General features: G+C 41.7%; 36 non-coding genes and 1 pseudogene across 36 annotated transcripts; all 37 read left to right on the top strand.

The window, feature by feature from the left end:
- The first annotated feature begins 223 nt into the window (after positions 1 to 223).
- On the top strand, positions 224 to 342 carry LOC142474353 (5S ribosomal RNA). The gene has a single exon (XR_012790308.1). It is a non-coding gene; the product is annotated as a 5S ribosomal RNA (ribosomal RNA).
- A 286-nt stretch (positions 343 to 628) lies between these two features.
- LOC142474342 (5S ribosomal RNA) lies at positions 629 to 747 on the top strand. The gene has a single exon (XR_012790297.1). It is a non-coding gene; the product is annotated as a 5S ribosomal RNA (ribosomal RNA).
- A 289-nt stretch (positions 748 to 1,036) lies between these two features.
- On the top strand, positions 1,037 to 1,155 carry LOC142474281 (5S ribosomal RNA). The gene has a single exon (XR_012790243.1). It is a non-coding gene; the product is annotated as a 5S ribosomal RNA (ribosomal RNA).
- A 286-nt stretch (positions 1,156 to 1,441) lies between these two features.
- LOC142474329 (5S ribosomal RNA) lies at positions 1,442 to 1,560 on the top strand. Its single transcript, XR_012790286.1, has one exon. It is a non-coding gene; the product is annotated as a 5S ribosomal RNA (ribosomal RNA).
- A 288-nt stretch (positions 1,561 to 1,848) lies between these two features.
- On the top strand, positions 1,849 to 1,967 carry LOC142474280 (5S ribosomal RNA). Its single transcript, XR_012790242.1, has one exon. It is a non-coding gene; the product is annotated as a 5S ribosomal RNA (ribosomal RNA).
- Positions 1,968 to 2,253: 286 nt separating this feature from the next.
- LOC142474317 (5S ribosomal RNA) lies at positions 2,254 to 2,372 on the top strand. Its single transcript, XR_012790275.1, has one exon. It is a non-coding gene; the product is annotated as a 5S ribosomal RNA (ribosomal RNA).
- Positions 2,373 to 2,658: 286 nt separating this feature from the next.
- Positions 2,659 to 2,777, top strand: LOC142474458 (5S ribosomal RNA). The gene has a single exon (XR_012790406.1). It is a non-coding gene; the product is annotated as a 5S ribosomal RNA (ribosomal RNA).
- Positions 2,778 to 3,063: 286 nt separating this feature from the next.
- On the top strand, positions 3,064 to 3,182 carry LOC142474278 (5S ribosomal RNA). The gene has a single exon (XR_012790240.1). It is a non-coding gene; the product is annotated as a 5S ribosomal RNA (ribosomal RNA).
- A 286-nt stretch (positions 3,183 to 3,468) lies between these two features.
- On the top strand, positions 3,469 to 3,587 carry LOC142474304 (5S ribosomal RNA). The gene has a single exon (XR_012790264.1). It is a non-coding gene; the product is annotated as a 5S ribosomal RNA (ribosomal RNA).
- Positions 3,588 to 3,873: 286 nt separating this feature from the next.
- On the top strand, positions 3,874 to 3,992 carry LOC142474292 (5S ribosomal RNA). Its single transcript, XR_012790253.1, has one exon. It is a non-coding gene; the product is annotated as a 5S ribosomal RNA (ribosomal RNA).
- Positions 3,993 to 4,280: 288 nt separating this feature from the next.
- Positions 4,281 to 4,399, top strand: LOC142474277 (5S ribosomal RNA). Its single transcript, XR_012790239.1, has one exon. It is a non-coding gene; the product is annotated as a 5S ribosomal RNA (ribosomal RNA).
- Positions 4,400 to 4,685: 286 nt separating this feature from the next.
- LOC142474552 (5S ribosomal RNA) lies at positions 4,686 to 4,804 on the top strand. The gene has a single exon (XR_012790494.1). It is a non-coding gene; the product is annotated as a 5S ribosomal RNA (ribosomal RNA).
- Positions 4,805 to 5,090: 286 nt separating this feature from the next.
- On the top strand, positions 5,091 to 5,209 carry LOC142474276 (5S ribosomal RNA). Its single transcript, XR_012790238.1, has one exon. It is a non-coding gene; the product is annotated as a 5S ribosomal RNA (ribosomal RNA).
- Positions 5,210 to 5,495: 286 nt separating this feature from the next.
- On the top strand, positions 5,496 to 5,614 carry LOC142474279 (5S ribosomal RNA). Its single transcript, XR_012790241.1, has one exon. It is a non-coding gene; the product is annotated as a 5S ribosomal RNA (ribosomal RNA).
- Positions 5,615 to 5,900: 286 nt separating this feature from the next.
- On the top strand, positions 5,901 to 6,019 carry LOC142474589 (5S ribosomal RNA). Its single transcript, XR_012790529.1, has one exon. It is a non-coding gene; the product is annotated as a 5S ribosomal RNA (ribosomal RNA).
- A 286-nt stretch (positions 6,020 to 6,305) lies between these two features.
- Positions 6,306 to 6,424, top strand: LOC142474275 (5S ribosomal RNA). Its single transcript, XR_012790237.1, has one exon. It is a non-coding gene; the product is annotated as a 5S ribosomal RNA (ribosomal RNA).
- A 286-nt stretch (positions 6,425 to 6,710) lies between these two features.
- LOC142474267 (5S ribosomal RNA) lies at positions 6,711 to 6,829 on the top strand. The gene has a single exon (XR_012790230.1). It is a non-coding gene; the product is annotated as a 5S ribosomal RNA (ribosomal RNA).
- A 286-nt stretch (positions 6,830 to 7,115) lies between these two features.
- LOC142474255 (5S ribosomal RNA) lies at positions 7,116 to 7,234 on the top strand. Its single transcript, XR_012790219.1, has one exon. It is a non-coding gene; the product is annotated as a 5S ribosomal RNA (ribosomal RNA).
- A 288-nt stretch (positions 7,235 to 7,522) lies between these two features.
- Positions 7,523 to 7,641, top strand: LOC142474273 (5S ribosomal RNA). The gene has a single exon (XR_012790236.1). It is a non-coding gene; the product is annotated as a 5S ribosomal RNA (ribosomal RNA).
- Positions 7,642 to 7,927: 286 nt separating this feature from the next.
- LOC142474243 (5S ribosomal RNA) lies at positions 7,928 to 8,046 on the top strand. Its single transcript, XR_012790208.1, has one exon. It is a non-coding gene; the product is annotated as a 5S ribosomal RNA (ribosomal RNA).
- Positions 8,047 to 8,334: 288 nt separating this feature from the next.
- Positions 8,335 to 8,453, top strand: LOC142474231 (5S ribosomal RNA). Its single transcript, XR_012790197.1, has one exon. It is a non-coding gene; the product is annotated as a 5S ribosomal RNA (ribosomal RNA).
- A 286-nt stretch (positions 8,454 to 8,739) lies between these two features.
- LOC142474537 (5S ribosomal RNA) lies at positions 8,740 to 8,858 on the top strand. The gene has a single exon (XR_012790480.1). It is a non-coding gene; the product is annotated as a 5S ribosomal RNA (ribosomal RNA).
- A 286-nt stretch (positions 8,859 to 9,144) lies between these two features.
- LOC142474218 (5S ribosomal RNA) lies at positions 9,145 to 9,263 on the top strand. Its single transcript, XR_012790186.1, has one exon. It is a non-coding gene; the product is annotated as a 5S ribosomal RNA (ribosomal RNA).
- A 288-nt stretch (positions 9,264 to 9,551) lies between these two features.
- On the top strand, positions 9,552 to 9,670 carry LOC142474272 (5S ribosomal RNA). Its single transcript, XR_012790235.1, has one exon. It is a non-coding gene; the product is annotated as a 5S ribosomal RNA (ribosomal RNA).
- A 286-nt stretch (positions 9,671 to 9,956) lies between these two features.
- Positions 9,957 to 10,075, top strand: LOC142474206 (5S ribosomal RNA). The gene has a single exon (XR_012790175.1). It is a non-coding gene; the product is annotated as a 5S ribosomal RNA (ribosomal RNA).
- A 288-nt stretch (positions 10,076 to 10,363) lies between these two features.
- Positions 10,364 to 10,482, top strand: LOC142474194 (5S ribosomal RNA). The gene has a single exon (XR_012790164.1). It is a non-coding gene; the product is annotated as a 5S ribosomal RNA (ribosomal RNA).
- Positions 10,483 to 10,768: 286 nt separating this feature from the next.
- LOC142474457 (5S ribosomal RNA) lies at positions 10,769 to 10,887 on the top strand. Its single transcript, XR_012790405.1, has one exon. It is a non-coding gene; the product is annotated as a 5S ribosomal RNA (ribosomal RNA).
- Positions 10,888 to 11,173: 286 nt separating this feature from the next.
- On the top strand, positions 11,174 to 11,292 carry LOC142474271 (5S ribosomal RNA). Its single transcript, XR_012790234.1, has one exon. It is a non-coding gene; the product is annotated as a 5S ribosomal RNA (ribosomal RNA).
- Positions 11,293 to 11,578: 286 nt separating this feature from the next.
- LOC142474182 (5S ribosomal RNA) lies at positions 11,579 to 11,697 on the top strand. The gene has a single exon (XR_012790153.1). It is a non-coding gene; the product is annotated as a 5S ribosomal RNA (ribosomal RNA).
- Positions 11,698 to 11,983: 286 nt separating this feature from the next.
- LOC142474170 (5S ribosomal RNA) lies at positions 11,984 to 12,102 on the top strand. The gene has a single exon (XR_012790142.1). It is a non-coding gene; the product is annotated as a 5S ribosomal RNA (ribosomal RNA).
- Positions 12,103 to 12,388: 286 nt separating this feature from the next.
- Positions 12,389 to 12,507, top strand: LOC142474643 (5S ribosomal RNA). Its single transcript, XR_012790580.1, has one exon. It is a non-coding gene; the product is annotated as a 5S ribosomal RNA (ribosomal RNA).
- Positions 12,508 to 13,194: 687 nt separating this feature from the next.
- Positions 13,195 to 13,313, top strand: LOC142474689 (5S ribosomal RNA; annotated as a pseudogene).
- Positions 13,314 to 13,599: 286 nt separating this feature from the next.
- On the top strand, positions 13,600 to 13,718 carry LOC142474270 (5S ribosomal RNA). The gene has a single exon (XR_012790233.1). It is a non-coding gene; the product is annotated as a 5S ribosomal RNA (ribosomal RNA).
- Positions 13,719 to 14,004: 286 nt separating this feature from the next.
- On the top strand, positions 14,005 to 14,123 carry LOC142474525 (5S ribosomal RNA). Its single transcript, XR_012790469.1, has one exon. It is a non-coding gene; the product is annotated as a 5S ribosomal RNA (ribosomal RNA).
- A 288-nt stretch (positions 14,124 to 14,411) lies between these two features.
- LOC142474269 (5S ribosomal RNA) lies at positions 14,412 to 14,530 on the top strand. The gene has a single exon (XR_012790232.1). It is a non-coding gene; the product is annotated as a 5S ribosomal RNA (ribosomal RNA).
- Positions 14,531 to 14,816: 286 nt separating this feature from the next.
- Positions 14,817 to 14,935, top strand: LOC142474268 (5S ribosomal RNA). Its single transcript, XR_012790231.1, has one exon. It is a non-coding gene; the product is annotated as a 5S ribosomal RNA (ribosomal RNA).
- Positions 14,936 to 15,221: 286 nt separating this feature from the next.
- LOC142474456 (5S ribosomal RNA) lies at positions 15,222 to 15,340 on the top strand. Its single transcript, XR_012790404.1, has one exon. It is a non-coding gene; the product is annotated as a 5S ribosomal RNA (ribosomal RNA).
- The last annotated feature ends 207 nt before the right edge of the window (positions 15,341 to 15,547 follow it).

Raw genomic sequence — 15,547 nt, 5'->3', positions numbered from 1 at the left:
TCATTTTTTACTACTTTTTTCCCGCAGTGGAAAAGAAATATATCGTTTTTTCCTCAGAAAGTTCAACACAATGCAACCTTCCAAAATAGAATTCTGACATCAAGAATTCCGTCTATAGTACATTTGAGTGCACCTGTCATTTTCTCAGTCTCTGTGTATGCATGGAGCAAGATATAGGCTCATGGATTTAAGAATGAGAGGATATCATGAGACAGCAATCTCCACCTACGGCCATACTACCTTGAAAGCGCCCGATCCCGTCAGATCTCGGAAGCTAAGCAGGGTGAGGCTTGATTAGTACTGGGTTGGGAGACTGCCTGGGAATACCAAGTGCTGTGGGTGATTTTATTTTTCGCTTCCCTAATGAAAATATACATGGCATTCCTTGCAGCAAATGAAAATGTTTCATTTTTTACTACTTTTTTCCCGCAGTGGAAAAGAAATATATCGTTTTTTCCTCAGAAAGTTCAACACAATGCAACCTTCCAAAATAGAATTCTGACATCAAGAATTCCGTCTATAGTACATTTGAGTGCACCTGTCATTTTCTCAGTCTCTGTGTATGCATGGAGCAAGATATAGGCTCATGGATTTAAGAATGAGAGGATATCATGAGACAGCAATCTCCACCTACGGCCATACTACCTTGAAAGCGCCCGATCCCGTCAGATCTCGGAAGCTAAGCAGGGTGAGGCTTGATTAGTACTGGGTTGGGAGACTGCCTGGGAATACCAAGTGCTGTGGGTGTTTTTATTTTTCGCTTCCCTAATGAAAATATACATGGCATTCCTTGCAGCAAATGAAAATGTTTCATTTTTTACTACTTTTTTTTCCCACAGTGGCAAAGAAATATATCGTTTTTTCCTCAGAAAGCTCAACACAATGCAACCTTCCAAAATAGAATTCTGACATCAAGAATTCCGTCTATAGTACATTTGAGTGCACCTGTCATTTTCTCAGTCTCTGTGTATGCATGGAGCAAGATATAGGCTCATGGATTTAAGAATGAGAGGATATCATGAGACAGCAAATCTCCACCTACGGCCATACTACCTTGAAAGCGCCCGATCCCGTCAGATCTCGGAAGCTAAGCAGGGTGAGGCTTGATTAGTACTGGGTTGGAAGACTGCCTGGGAATACCAGGTGCTGTAGGTGTTTTTATTTTTCGCTTCCCTAATGAAAATATACATGGCATTCCTCGCAGCAAATGAAAATGTTTCATTTCTTGCTACTTTTTTCCCGCAGTGGCAAAGAAATATATCGTTTTTTCCTCAGAAAGCTCAACACAATGCAACCTTCCAAAATAGAATTCTGACATCAAGAATTCCGTCTATAGTACATTTGAGTGCACCTGTCATTTTCTCAGTCTCTGTGTATGCATGGAGCAAGATATAGGCTCATGGATTTAAGAATGAGAGGATATCATGAGACAGCAATCTCCACCTACGGCCATACTACCTTGAAAGCGCCCGATCCCGTCAGATCTCGGAAGCTAAGCAGGGTGAGGCTTGATTAGTACTGGGTTGGGAGACTGCCTGGGAATACCAAGTGCTGTGGGTGATTTTATTTTTCGCTTCCCTAATGAAAATATACATGGCATTCCTTGCAGCAAATGAAAATGTTTCATTTTTTACTACTTTTTTTTCCCACAGTGGCAAAGAAATATATCGTTTTTTCCTCAGAAAGCTCAACACAATGCAACCTTCCAAAATAGAATTCTGACATCAAGAATTCCGTCTATAGTACATTTGAGTGCACCTGTCATTTTCTCAGTCTCTGTGTATGCATGGAGCAAGATATAGGCTCATGGATTTAAGAATGAGAGGATATCATGAGACAGCAATCTCCACCTACGGCCATACTACCTTGAAAGCGCCCGATCCCGTCAGATCTCGGAAGCTAAGCAGGGTGAGGCTTGATTAGTACTGGGTTGGAAGACTGCCTGGGAATACCAGGTGCTGTAGGTGTTTTTATTTTTCGCTTCCCTAATGAAAATATACATGGCATTCCTCGCAGCAAATGAAAATGTTTCATTTCTTGCTACTTTTATCCCGCAGTGGAAAAGAAATATATCGTTTTTTCCTCAGAAAGTTCAACACAATGCAACCTTCCAAAATAGAATTCTGACATCAAGAATTCCGTCTATAGTACATTTGAGTGCACCTGTCATTTTCTCAGTCTCTGTGTATGCATGGAGCAAGATATAGGCTCATGGATTTAAGAATGAGAGGATATCATGAGACAGCAATCTCCACCTACGGCCATACTACCTTGAAAGCGCCCGATCCCGTCAGATCTCGGAAGCTAAGCAGGGTGAGGCTTGATTAGTACTGGGTTGGGAGACTGCCTGGGAATACCAAGTGCTGTGGGTGTTTTTATTTTTCGCTTCCCTAATGAAAATATACATGGCATTCCTTGCAGCAAATGAAAATGTTTCATTTTTTACTACTTTTTTCCCGCAGTGGAAAAGAAATATATCGTTTTTTCCTCAGAAAGTTCAACACAATGCAACCTTCCAAAATAGAATTCTGACATCAAGAATTCCGTCTATAGTACATTTGAGTGCACCTGTCATTTTCTCAGTCTCTGTGTATGCATGGAGCAAGATATAGGCTCATGGATTTAAGAATGAGAGGATATCATGAGACAGCAATCTCCACCTACGGCCATACTACCTTGAATGCGCCCGATCCCGTCAGATCTCGGAAGCTAAGCAGGGTGAGGCTTGATTAGTACTGGGTTGGAAGACTGCCTGGGAATACCAGGTGCTGTAGGTGTTTTTATTTTTCGCTTCCCTAATGAAAATATACATGGCATTCCTCGCAGCAAATGAAAATGTTTCATTTCTTGCTACTTTTTTCCCGCAGTGGCAAAGAAATATATCGTTTTTTCCTCAGAAAGCTCAACACAATGCAACCTTCCAAAATAGAATTCTGACATCAAGAATTCCGTCTATAGTACATTTGAGTGCACCTGTCATTTTCTCAGTCTCTGTGTATGCATGGAGCAAGATATAGGCTCATGGATTTAAGAATGAGAGGATATCATGAGACAGCAATCTCCACCTACGGCCATACTACCTTGAAAGCGCCCGATCCCGTCAGATCTCGGAAGCTAAGCAGGGTGAGGCTTGATTAGTACTGGGTTGGAAGACTGCCTGGGAATACCAGGTGCTGTAGGTGTTTTTATATTTCGCTTCCCTAATGAAAATATACATGGCATTCCTCGCAGCAAATGAAAATGTTTCATTTCTTGCTACTTTTTTCCCGCAGTGGAAAAGAAATATATCGTTTTTTCCTCAGAAAGTTCAACACAATGCAACCTTCCAAAATAGAATTCTGACATCAAGAATTCCGTCTATAGTACATTTGAGTGCACCTGTCATTTTCTCAGTCTCTGTGTATGCATGGAGCAAGATATAGGCTCATGGATTTAAGAATGAGAGGATATCATGAGACAGCAATCTCCACCTACGGCCATACTACCTTGAAAGCGCCCGATCCCGTCAGATCTCGGAAGCTAAGCAGGGTGAGGCTTGATTAGTACTGGGTTGGGAGACTGCCTGGGAATACCAAGTGCTGTGGGTGTTTTTATTTTTCGCTTCCCTAATGAAAATATACATGGCATTCCTTGCAGCAAATGAAAATGTTTCATTTTTTACTACTTTTTTCCCGCAGTGGAAAAGAAATATATCGTTTTTTCCTCAGAAAGTTCAACACAATGCAACCTTCCAAAATAGAATTCTGACATCAAGAATTCCGTCTATAGTACATTTGAGTGCACCTGTCATTTTCTCAGTCTCTGTGTATGCATGGAGCAAGATATAGGCTCATGGATTTAAGAATGAGAGGATATCATGAGACAGCAATCTCCACCTACGGCCATACTACCTTGAAAGCGCCCGATCCCGTCAGATCTCGGAAGCTAAGCAGGGTGAGGCTTGATTAGTACTGGGTTGGGAGACTGCCTGGGAATACCAAGTGCTGTGGGTGTTTTTATTTTTCGCTTCCCTAATGAAAATATACATGGCATTCCTTGCAGCAAATGAAAATGTTTCATTTTTTACTACTTTTTTTTCCCACAGTGGCAAAGAAATATATCGTTTTTTCCTCAGAAAGCTCAACACAATGCAACCTTCCAAAATAGAATTCTGACATCAAGAATTCCGTCTATAGTACATTTGAGTGCACCTGTCATTTTCTCAGTCTCTGTGTATGCATGGAGCAAGATATAGGCTCATGGATTTAAGAATGAGAGGATATCATGAGACAGCAATCTCCACCTACGGCCATACTACCTTGAAAGCGCCCGATCCCGTCAGATCTCGGAAGCTAAGCAGGGTGAGGCTTGATTAGTACTGGGTTGGAAGACTGCCTGGGAATACCAGGTGCTGTAGGTGTTTTTATTTTTCGCTTCCCTAATGAAAATATACATGGCATTCCTCGCAGCAAATGAAAATGTTTCATTTCTTGCTACTTTTTTCCCGCAGTGGCAAAGAAATATATCGTTTTTTCCTCAGAAAGCTCAACACAATGCAACCTTCCAAAATAGAATTCTGACATCAAGAATTCCGTCTATAGTACATTTGAGTGCACCTGTCATTTTCTCAGTCTCTGTGTATGCATGGAGCAAGATATAGGCTCATGGATTTAAGAATGAGAGGATATCATGAGACAGCAATCTCCACCTACGGCCATACTACCTTGAAAGCGCCCGATCCCGTCAGATCTCGGAAGCTAAGCAGGGTGAGGCTTGATTAGTACTGGGTTGGAAGACTGCCTGGAAATACCAGGTGCTGTAGGTGTTTTTATTTTTCGCTTCCCTAATGAAAATATACATGGCATTCCTCGCAGCAAATGAAAATGTTTCATTTCTTGCTACTTTTTTCCCGCAGTGGAAAAGAAATATATCGTTTTTTCCTCAGAAAGTTCAACACAATGCAACCTTCCAAAATAGAATTCTGACATCAAGAATTCCGTCTATAGTACATTTGAGTGCACCTGTCATTTTCTCAGTCTCTGTGTATGCATGGAGCAAGATATAGGCTCATGGATTTAAGAATGAGAGGATATCATGAGACAGCAATCTCCACCTACGGCCATACTACCTTGAAAGCGCCCGATCCCGTCAGATCTCGGAAGCTAAGCAGGGTGAGGCTTGATTAGTACTGGGTTGGAAGACTGCCTGGGAATACCAGGTGCTGTAGGTGTTTTTATTTTTCGCTTCCCTAATGAAAATATACATGGCATTCCTCGCAGCAAATGAAAATGTTTCATTTCTTGCTACTTTTTTCCCGCAGTGGAAAAGAAATATATCGTTTTTTCCTCAGAAAGTTCAACACAATGCAACCTTCCAAAATAGAATTCTGACATCAAGAATTCCGTCTATAGTACATTTGAGTGCACCTGTCATTTTCTCAGTCTCTGTGTATGCATGGAGCAAGATATAGGCTCATGGATTTAAGAATGAGAGGATATCATGAGACAGCAATCTCCACCTACGGCCATACTACCTTGAAAGCGCCCGATCCCGTCAGATCTCGGAAGCTAAGCAGGGTGAGGCTTGATTAGTACTGGGTTGGGAGACTGCCTGGGAATACCAAGTGCTGTGGGTGTTTTTATTTTTCGCTTCCCTAATGAAAATATACATGGCATTCCTTGCAGCAAAGGAAAATGTTTCATTTTTTACTACTTTTTTCCTGCAGTGGAAAAGAAATATATCGTTTTTTCCTCAGAAAGTTCAACACAATGAAACCTTCCAAAATAGAATTCTGACATCAAGAATTCCGTCTATAGTACATTTGAGTGCACCTGTCATTTTCTCAGTCTCTGTGTATGCATGGAGCAAGATATAGGCTCATGGATTTAAGAATGAGAGGATATCATGAGACAGCAATCTCCACCTACGGCCATACTACCTTGAAAGCGCCTGATCCCGTCAGATCTCGGAAGCTAAGCAGGGTGAAGCTTGATTAGTACTGGGTTGGGAGACTGCCTGGGAATACCAAGTGCTGTGGGTGTTTTTATTTTTCGCTTCCCTAATGAAAATATACATGGCATTCCTTGCAGCAAATGAAAATGTTTCATTTTTTACTACTTTTTTCCCGCAGTGGCAAAGAAATATATCGTTTTTTCCTCAGAAAGCTCAACACAATGCAACCTTCCAAAATAGAATTCTGACATCAAGAATTCCGTCTATAGTACATTTGAGTGCACCTGTCATTTTCTCAGTCTCTGTGTATGCATGGAGCAAGATATAGGCTCATGGATTTAAGAATGAGAGGATATCATGAGACAGCAATCTCCACCTACGGCCATACTACCTTGAAAGCGCCCGATCCCGTCAGATCTCGGAAGCTAAGCAGGGTGAGGCTTGATTAGTACTGGGTTGGAAGACTGCCTGGGAATACCAGGTGCTGTAGGTGTTTTTATTTTTCGCTTCCCTAATGAAAATATACATGGCATTCCTCGCAGCAAATGAAAATGTTTCATTTCTTGCTACTTTTTTCCCGCAGTGGAAAAGAAATATATCGTTTTTTCCTCAGAAAGTTCAACACAATGCAACCTTCCAAAATAGAATTCTGACATCAAGAATTCCGTCTATAGTACATTTGAGTGCACCTGTCATTTTCTCAGTCTCTGTGTATGCATGGAGCAAGATATAGGCTCATGGATTTAAGAATGAGAGGATATCATGAGACAGCAATCTCCACCTACGGCCATACTACCTTGAAAGCGCCCGATCCCGTCAGATCTCGGAAGCTAAGCAGGGTGAGGCTTGATTAGTACTGGGTTGGGAGACTGCCTGGGAATACCAAGTGCTGTGGGTGATTTTATTTTTCGCTTCCCTAATGAAAATATACATGGCATTCCTTGCAGCAAATGAAAATGTTTCATTTTTTACTACTTTTTTCCCGCAGTGGAAAAGAAATATATCGTTTTTTCCTCAGAAAGTTCAACACAATGCAACCTTCCAAAATAGAATTCTGACATCAAGAATTCCGTCTATAGTACATTTGAGTGCACCTGTCATTTTCTCAGTCTCTGTGTATGCATGGAGCAAGATATAGGCTCATGGATTTAAGAATGAGAGGATATCATGAGACAGCAATCTCCACCTACGGCCATACTACCTTGAAAGCGCCCGATCCCGTCAGATCTCGGAAGCTAAGCAGGGTGAGGCTTGATTAGTACTGGGTTGGGAGACTGCCTGGGAATACCAAGTGCTGTGGGTGTTTTTATTTTTCGCTTCCCTAATGAAAATATACATGGCATTCCTTGCAGCAAATGAAAATGTTTCATTTTTTACTACTTTTTTTTCCCACAGTGGCAAAGAAATATATCGTTTTTTCCTCAGAAAGCTCAACACAATGCAACCTTCCAAAATAGAATTCTGACATCAAGAATTCCGTCTATAGTACATTTGAGTGCACCTGTCATTTTCTCAGTCTCTGTGTATGCATGGAGCAAGATATAGGCTCATGGATTTAAGAATGAGAGGATATCATGAGACAGCAATCTCCACCTACGGCCATACTACCTTGAAAGCGCCCGATCCCGTCAGATCTCGGAAGCTAAGCAGGGTGAGGCTTGATTAGTACTGGGTTGGAAGACTGCCTGGGAATACCAGGTGCTGTAGGTGTTTTTATTTTTCGCTTCCCTAATGAAAATATACATGGCATTCCTCGCAGCAAATGAAAATGTTTCATTTCTTGCTACTTTTTTCCCGCAGTGGCAAAGAAATATATCGTTTTTTCCTCAGAAAGCTCAACACAATGCAACCTTCCAAAATAGAATTCTGACATCAAGAAATCCGTCTATAGTACATTTGAGTGCACCTGTCATTTTCTCAGTCTCTGTGTATGCATGGAGCAAGATATAGGCTCATGGATTTAAGAATGAGAGGATATCATGAGACAGCAATCTCCACCTACGGCCATACTACCTTGAAAGCGCCCGATCCCGTCAGATCTCGGAAGCTAAGCAGGGTGAGGCTTGATTAGTACTGGGTTGGGAGACTGCCTGGGAATACCAAGTGCTGTGGGTGATTTTATTTTTCGCTTCCCTAATGAAAATATACATGGCATTCCTTGCAGCAAATGAAAATGTTTCATTTTTTACTACTTTTTTTTCCCACAGTGGCAAAGAAATATATCGTTTTTTCCTCAGAAAGCTCAACACAATGCAACCTTCCAAAATAGAATTCTGACATCAAGAATTCCGTCTATAGTACATTTGAGTGCACCTGTCATTTTCTCAGTCTCTGTGAATGCATGGAGCAAGATATAGGCTCATGGATTTAAGAATGAGAGGATATCATGAGACAGCAATCTCCACCTACGGCCATACTACCTTGAAAGCGCCCGATCCCGTCAGATCTCGGAAGCTAAGCAGGGTGAGGCTTGATTAGTACTGGGTTGGGAGACTGCCTGGGAATACCAAGTGCTGTGGGTGTTTTTATTTTTCGCTTCCCTAATGAAAATATACATGGCATTCCTTGCAGCAAATGAAAATGTTTCATTTTTTACTACTTTTTTCCCGCAGTGGAAAAGAAATATATCGTTTTTTCCTCAGAAAGTTCAACACAATGCAACCTTCCAAAATAGAATTCTGACATCAAGAATTCCGTCTATAGTACATTTGAGTGCACCTGTCATTTTCTCAGTCTCTGTGTATGCATGGAGCAAGATATAGGCTCATGGATTTAAGAATGAGAGGATATCATGAGACAGCAATCTCCACCTACGGCCATACTACCTTGAATGTGCCCGATCCCGTCAGATCTCGGAAGCTAAGCAGGGTGAGGCTTGATTAGTACTGGGTTGGAAGACTGCCTGGGAATACCAGGTGCTGTAGGTGTTTTTATTTTTCGCTTCCCTAATGAAAATATACATGGCATTCCTCGCAGCAAATGAAAATGTTTCATTTCTTGCTACTTTTTTCCCGCAGTGGCAAAGAAATATATCGTTTTTTCCTCAGAAAGCCCAACACAATGCAACCTTCCAAAATAGAATTCTGACATCAAGAATTCCGTCTATAGTACATTTGAGTGCACCTGTCATTTTCTCAGTCTCTGTGTATGCATGGAGCAAGATATAGGCTCATGGATTTAAGAATGAGAGGATATCATGAGACAGCAATCTCCACCTACGGCCATACTACCTTGAAAGCGCCCGATCCCGTCAGATCTCGGAAGCTAAGCAGGGTGAGGCTTGATTAGTACTGGGTTGGGAGACTGCCTGGGAATACCAAGTGCTGTGGGTGTTTTTATTTTTCGCTTCCCTAATGAAAATATACATGGCATTCCTTGCAGCAAATGAAAATGTTTCATTTTTTACTACTTTTTTTTCCCACAGTGGCAAAGAAATATATCGTTTTTTCCTCAGAAAGCTCAACACAATGCAACCTTCCAAAATAGAATTCTGACATCAAGAATTCCGTCTATAGTACATTTGAGTGCACCTGTCATTTTCTCAGTCTCTGTGTATGCATGGAGCAAGATATAGGCTCATGGATTTAAGAATGAGAGGATATCATGAGACAGCAATCTCCACCTACGGCCATACTACCTTGAAAGCGCCCGATCCCGTCAGATCTCGGAAGCTAAGCAGGGTGAGGCTTGATTAGTACTGGGTTGGAAGACTGCCTGGGAATACCAGGTGCTGTAGGTGTTTTTATTTTTCGCTTCCCTAATGAAAATATACATGGCATTCCTCGCAGCAAATGAAAATGTTTCATTTCTTGCTACTTTTTTCCCGCAGTGGCAAAGAAATATATCGTTTTTTCCTCAGAAAGCTCAACACAATGCAACCTTCCAAAATAGAATTCTGACATCAAGAAATCCGTCTATAGTACATTTGAGTGCACCTGTCATTTTCTCAGTCTCTGTGTATGCATGGAGCAAGATATAGGCTCATGGATTTAAGAATGAGAGGATATCATGAGACAGCAATCTCCACCTACGGCCATACTACCTTGAAAGCGCCCGATCCCGTCAGATCTCGGAAGCTAAGCAGGGTGAGGCTTGATTAGTACTGGGTTGGGAGACTGCCTGGGAATACCAAGTGCTGTGGGTGATTTTATTTTTCGCTTCCCTAATGAAAATATACATGGCATTCCTTGCAGCAAATGAAAATGTTTCATTTTTTACTACTTTTTTTTCCCACAGTGGCAAAGAAATATATCGTTTTTTCCTCAGAAAGCTCAACACAATGCAACCTTCCAAAATAGAATTCTGACATCAAGAATTCCGTCTATAGTACATTTGAGTGCACCTGTCATTTTCTCAGTCTCTGTGAATGCATGGAGCAAGATATAGGCTCATGGATTTAAGAATGAGAGGATATCATGAGACAGCAATCTCCACCTACGGCCATACTACCTTGAAAGCGCCCGATCCCGTCAGATCTCGGAAGCTAAGCAGGGTGAGGCTTGATTAGTACTGGGTTGGGAGACTGCCTGGGAATACCAAGTGCTGTGGGTGTTTTTATTTTTCGCTTCCCTAATGAAAATATACATGGCATTCCTTGCAGCAAATGAAAATGTTTCATTTTTTACTACTTTTTTCCCGCAGTGGAAAAGAAATATATCGTTTTTTCCTCAGAAAGTTCAACACAATGCAACCTTCCAAAATAGAATTCTGACATCAAGAATTCCGTCTATAGTACATTTGAGTGCACCTGTCATTTTCTCAGTCTCTGTGTATGCATGGAGCAAGATATAGGCTCATGGATTTAAGAATGAGAGGATATCATGAGACAGCAATCTCCACCTACGGCCATACTACCTTGAATGCGCCCGATCCCGTCAGATCTCGGAAGCTAAGCAGGGTGAGGCTTGATTAGTACTGGGTTGGAAGACTGCCTGGGAATACCAGGTGCTGTAGGTGTTTTTATTTTTCGCTTCCCTAATGAAAATATACATGGCATTCCTCGCAGCAAATGAAAATGTTTCATTTCTTGCTACTTTTTTCCCGCAGTGGCAAAGAAATATATCGTTTTTTCCTCAGAAAGCTCAACACAATGCAACCTTCCAAAATAGAATTCTGACATCAAGAATTCCGTCTATAGTACATTTGAGTGCACCTGTCATTTTCTCAGTCTCTGTGTATGCATGGAGCAAGATATAGGCTCATGGATTTAAGAATGAGAGGATATCATGAGACAGCAATCTCCACCTACGGCCATACTACCTTGAAAGCGCCCGATCCCGTCAGATCTCGGAAGCTAAGCAGGGTGAGGCTTGATTAGTACTGGGTTGGAAGACTGCCTGGGAATACCAGGTGCTGTAGGTGTTTTTATATTTCGCTTCCCTAATGAAAATATACATGGCATTCCTCGCAGCAAATGAAAATGTTTCATTTCTTGCTACTTTTTTCCCGCAGTGGAAAAGAAATATATCGTTTTTTCCTCAGAAAGTTCAACACAATGCAACCTTCCAAAATAGAATTCTGACATCAAGAATTCCGTCTATAGTACATTTGAGTGCACCTGTCATTTTCTCAGTCTCTGTGTATGCATGGAGCAAGATATAGGCTCATGGATTTAAGAATGAGAGGATATCATGAGACAGCAATCTCCACCTACGGCCATACTACCTTGAAAGCGCCCGATCCCGTCAGATCTCGGAAGCTAAGCAGGGTGAGGCTTGATTAGTACTGGGTTGGGAGACTGCCTGGGAATACCAAGTGCTGTGGGTGTTTTTATTTTTCGCTTCCCTAATGAAAATATACATGGCATTCCTTGCAGCAAATGAAAATGTTTCATTTTTTACTACTTTTTTCCCGCAGTGGAAAAGAAATATATCGTTTTTTCCTCAGAAAGTTCAACACAATGCAACCTTCCAAAATAGAATTCTGACATCAAGAATTCCGTCTATAGTACATTTGAGTGCACCTGTCATTTTCTCAGTCTCTGTGTATGCATGGAGCAAGATATAGGCTCATGGATTTAAGAATGAGAGGATATCATGAGACAGCAATCTCCACCTACGGCCATACTACCTTGAAAGCGCCCGATCCCGTCAGATCTCGGAAGCTAAGCAGGGTGAGGCTTGATTAGTACTGGGTTGGGAGACTGCCTGGGAATACCAAGTGCTGTGGGTGTTTTTATTTTTCGCTTCCCTAATGAAAATATACATGGCATTCCTTGCAGCAAATGAAAATGTTTCATTTTTTACTACTTTTTTCCCGCAGTGGAAAAGAAATATATCGTTTTTTCCTCAGAAAGTTCAACACAATGCAACCTTCCAAAATAGAATTCTGACATCAAGAATTCCGTCTATAGTACATTTGAGTGCACCTGTCATTTTCTCAGTCTCTGTGTATGCATGGAGCAAGATATAGGCTCATGGATTTAAGAATGAGAGGATATCATGAGACAGCAATCTCCACCTACGGCCATACTACCTTGAAAGCGCCCGATCCCGTCAGATCTCGGAAGCTAAGCAGGGTGAGGCTTGATTAGTACTGGGTTGGGAGACTGCCTGGGAATACCAAGTGCTGTGGGTGTTTTTATTTTTCGCTTCCCTAATGAAAATATACATGGCATTCCTTGCAGCAAATGAAAATGTTTCATTTTTTACTACTTTTTTTTCCCACAGTGGCAAAGAAATATATCGTTTTTTCCTCAGAAAGCTCAACACAATGCAACCTTCCAAAATAGAATTCTGACATCAAGAATTCCGTCTATAGTACATTTGAGTGCACCTGTCATTTTCTCAGTCTCTGTGTATGCATGGAGCAAGATATAGGCTCATGGATTTAAGAATGAGAGGATATCATGAGACAGCAATCTCCACCTACACTGGCGACACACTTTATTCGAGCTTGGCTAGTCCCACGAATTCGGGTATACCCGGGTGTATTGAGGTTTGTGACTGTTTTCTGCCCGATTACATTGAGTTATTTTTCAGGCAGGGATTGAAGCATTTTATTCCCGCTGGCTGCAATACTGCACAGTATATATATATACACTGCATTACAATTCATGAATTTATGCCATCTGGTAGACACGCGAAGCATTGCAGCCTATTAAATCCTAATCATCCTCATTTAACAGATCAGCCGCCCATCAGCCAGGCATGAACCCAGACTGGGAAGGCAAATGCAACGGGGCTTGTCAGAGGTGAGGAGCGGCGCATTCCAGGTATCTGCCAGGTACATACCGGGTATTTGCTCGAATAAAGTGTGTCGGTGCAGTACGGCCATACTACCTTGAAAGCGCCCGATCCCGTCAGATCTCGGAAGCTAAGCAGGGTGAGGCTTTATTAGTACTGGGTTGGAAGACTGCCTGGGAATACCAGGTGCTGTAGGTGTTTTTATTTTTCGCTTCCCTAATGAAAATATACATGGCATTCCTCGCAGCAAATGAAAATGTTTCATTTCTTGCTACTTTTTTCCCGCAGTGGCAAAGAAATATATCGTTTTTTCCTCAGAAAGCTCAACACAATGCAACCTTCCAAAATAGAATTCTGACATCAAGAATTCCGTCTATAGTACATTTGAGTGCACCTGTCATTTTCTCAATCTCTGTGTATGCATGGAGCAAGATATAGGCTCATGGATTTAAGAATGAGAGGATATCATGAGACAGCAATCTCCACCTACGGCCATACTACCTTGAAAGCGCCCGATCCCGTCAGATCTCGGAAGCTAAGCAGGGTGAGGCTTGATTAGTACTGGGTTGGAAGACTGCCTGGGAATACCAGGTGCTGTAGGTGTTTTTATTTTTCGCTTCCCTAATGAAAATATACATGGCATTCCTCGCAGCAAATGAAAATGTTTCATTTCTTGCTACTTTTTTCCCGCAGTGGAAAAGAAATATATCGTTTTTTCCTCAGAAAGTTCAACACAATGCAACCTTCCAAAATAGAATTCTGACATCAAGAATTCCGTCTATAGTACATTTGAGTGCACCTGTCATTTTCTCAGTCTCTGTGTATGCATGGAGCAAGATATAGGCTCATGGATTTAAGAATGAGAGGATATCATGAGACAGCAATCTCCACCTACGGCCATACTACCTTGAAAGCGCCCGATCCCGTCAGATCTCGGAAGCTAAGCAGGGTGAGGCTTGATTAGTACTGGGTTGGGAGACTGCCTGGGAATACCAAGTGCTGTGGGTGTTTTTATTTTTCGCTTCCCTAATGAAAATATACATGGCATTCCTTGCAGCAAATGAAAATGTTTCATTTTTTACTACTTTTTTTTCCCACAGTGGCAAAGAAATATATCGTTTTTTCCTCAGAAAGCTCAACACAATGCAACCTTCCAAAATAGAATTCTGACATCAAGAATTCCGTCTATAGTACATTTGAGTGCACCTGTCATTTTCTCAGTCTCTGTGTATGCATGGAGCAAGATATAGGCTCATGGATTTAAGAATGAGAGGATATCATGAGACAGCAATCTCCACCTACGGCCATACTACCTTGAAAGCGCCCGATCCCGTCAGATCTCGGAAGCTAAGCAGGGTGAGGCTTGATTAGTACTGGGTTGGAAGACTGCCTGGGAATACCAGGTGCTGTAGGTGTTTTTATTTTTCGCTTCCCTAATGAAAATATACATGGCATTCCTCGCAGCAAATGAAAATGTTTCATTTCTTGCTACTTTTTTCCCGCAGTGGCAAAGAAATATATCGTTTTTTCCTCAGAAAGCTCAACACAATGCAACCTTCCAAAATAGAATTCTGACATCAAGAATTCCGTCTATAGTACATTTGAGTGCACCTGTCATTTTCTCAGTCTCTGTGTATGCATGGAGCAAGATATAGGCTCATGGATTTAAGAATGAGAGGATATCATGAGACAGCAATCTCCACCTACGGCCATACTACCTTGAAAGCGCCCGATCCCGTCAGATCTCGGAAGCTAAGCAGGGTGAGGCTTGATTAGTACTGGGTTGGAAGACTGCCTGGGAATACCAGGTGCTGTAGGTGTTTTTATTTTTCGCTTCCCTAATGAAAATATACATGGCATTCCTCGCAGCAAATGAAAATGTTTCATTTCTTGCTACTTTTTTCCCGCAGTGGAAAAGAAATATATCGTTTTTTCCTCAGAAAGTTCAACACAAAGCAACCTTCCAAAATAGAATTCTGACATCAAGAATTGCGTCTATAGTACATTTGAGTGCACCTGTCATTTTCTCAGTCTCTGTGTATGCATGGAGCAAGATATAGGCTCATGGATTTAAGAATGAGAGGATATCATGAGACAGCAATCTCCACCTACGGCCATACTACCTTGAATGCGCCCGATCCCGTCAGATCTCGGAAGCTAAGCAGGGTGAGGCTTGATTAGTACTGGGTTGGAAGACTGCCTGGGAATACCAGGTGCTGTAGGTGTTTTTATTTTTCGCTTCCCTAATGAAAATATACATGGCATTCCTCGCAGCAAATGAAAATGTTTCATTTCTTGCTACTTTTTTCCCGCAGTGGCAAAGAAATATATCGTTTTTTCCTCAGAAAGCTCAACACAATGCAACCTTCCATAATAGAATTCTGACATCAAGAATTCCGTCTATAGTACATTTGAGTGCACCTGTCATTTTC

Source organism: Ascaphus truei (assembly GCF_040206685.1).
Source record: "Ascaphus truei isolate aAscTru1 chromosome 18 unlocalized genomic scaffold, aAscTru1.hap1 SUPER_18_unloc_1, whole genome shotgun sequence".
Classification (NCBI taxonomy): Eukaryota; Metazoa; Chordata; class Amphibia; order Anura; family Ascaphidae; genus Ascaphus; species Ascaphus truei.
This window is presented reverse-complemented; position numbering and strand designations above follow the sequence as displayed.